The sequence below is a fragment of the Sparus aurata genome, chromosome 9 (genome assembly GCF_900880675.1).
Source record: "Sparus aurata chromosome 9, fSpaAur1.1, whole genome shotgun sequence".
Lineage (NCBI taxonomy): Eukaryota > Metazoa > Chordata > Actinopteri > Spariformes > Sparidae > Sparus > Sparus aurata.
Genome location: NC_044195.1, coordinates 8,961,034 through 8,963,085, shown reverse-complemented (window position 1 = coordinate 8,963,085; position 2,052 = coordinate 8,961,034).

Below are 2,052 nucleotides of genomic sequence, written 5' to 3'. Positions count from 1 at the left end.
ATGCAGCCATGTGTTGCTGTTGTTGTTATTGTTGTAACTGCTGAAATCCATCTGACACATGTATGCCACATCGGAGCCAAAGGCCCGGCGCAGTCTGTGTGCCAGTTGTTGCCTGAGTTACGGACTTGACTCTGCAGGGTTCCTCCTCGCTGGGAGCCGGTCCAGCCTTGGCGGCTTTGGGGGGGAAGTACCGAGGCTTTCATGCTGTTTAACTACAGATGTAGCCATAATACAAGTTCCACATTTTACTGCTCCAGCAGCACGGAGCAAGAAATTACCACCAAACCGTGGCACTGCCACCAAGTGGAAATGTTTGGAAATTCCTCTGCCTTCACAGTGATTGGAACTAATGTGGACAACAGATGACTAATTGTAATTCATGAGCCAACATGTGATTTTTCTCTTTTTTTTTAATTGGCTGTCTCATTAGATTCTCATAGACCTTTTTCATAGCAGACACTGTGACTTGTCCATTAAATGTCCCAGTAAGCCAGCATGCAAAATACCAGGGCTCCAGTAAATCACCTGAATAGAATACAGTCCTTATTAATCACACCTCTGCACCTGCAATCACCTGCCAAAATGTCTGCTGTGAAAAAGGCCTATAGACTTTCTGAGTGTGTTTCTCGGTGACTGATCATTACACTGACAAGTATAACTGTAAACGTGATTCATTGACATGAGATGCATTTAAAGCCTGAACAGAAACCAAAGAGTGGGCCTAGAGTTAAGATTATTTTGTCCATCTTTTAAAAAAAATTTAATCAGCATATTAATTAGCTAACCAGTTATTTGAATTAACACCATCACCATGCTTAAGAATAAGTTCATTTGGGGAATTTTGAGAGTAAGATGAGAGGACTGATTTTGATCTTGAGGACAGAGATGGACAGAACATGGTTAGCTTAGCATAAAGATGAGCAGGGAACCACAGCTAAAAAGAAAACCGTGAGATTTGACTTCCAAGGTTAAATGAACATTCGTTCATTATGTTGCAACTCCCGTACCGATGGAAAGTTGCGTTTTCTTGGCCCAGGAAACATTTCTGGAGCTTCAGACGGGGTGTGTGCTAACAGTTTTAGCTTAGCGGCTACAGAGTACATTCCAGCTTGTGTTTAAATAACGTCTTTTCAAATCAATTTGAGATTTCGGGCTTCTGGAGACTTGGATGCTTGGATTTTTTTTTTTTTTTGGACAATTTCCCAACTTCTACCACTACAACTACTACTAGTTTAGTTGTTCAGGAAAAATGCTGCAACACTGTTTTGCTGTTACTTTACAAACATGGCTTTTCCCTTCACCCAACATCTCCAGTTGCAGTGTTGGTAGTCAGATACACTGAGTGCAGGCTTGGGTTTTAGTTGCTGTATGTACTTAATTGTACCAAACCTGGCAACCCCAGGATAAGCCTTTAAGAAAGGCTGGCTGCTGTTCTCCAAGTAGTTCCTGCATTTCACTCCCTTTGAAACCACAAATGGACCTGATGATTAGTGAGCCATATTCGGCTAAGCTGGGCTCATCTTGACTTCAAATCTATACTTGAGAAACAGACATGAGATGTTGTACTCCTCTTTATTTTCCAAAATGTTGAACCTTTAACGGCCACATATTGATAACGAAGGAATATTCAACTGAAACATTTCAAGACCTTAAAGATTGTCCTGTGTTGAAGACAAGTTAAATTAAAACAGGTGGCATTGCTTCACAATAATGCTAAATAGTTGCATGAATGTCATTTGTATGGGGTAATGCTGCTATACAGGCTTATAGCTGAGTTTATGAGCCAGCCCTCTGATGTTAACTAATCCCAGATCTTTTCTCACATCTTCTCTTTATCCCTTTTTGTTTCTTAGTTTGAGGTTTTTACAGCGAAGCTCACAAACGTGTCAGCTGCTGCAGCACAGCCAAAAAATAAAAGATAAAAAAAATCACATCTTGACTCGTCTTTACTTTAGTGTGTTGTTTTGAAATGCTTCTCCTGCTGCTCACCCCTGTTTCTCTCACTCACCCAGTATTTTAGCTGCTCTGACACTCCAGCATCTATACATCTGT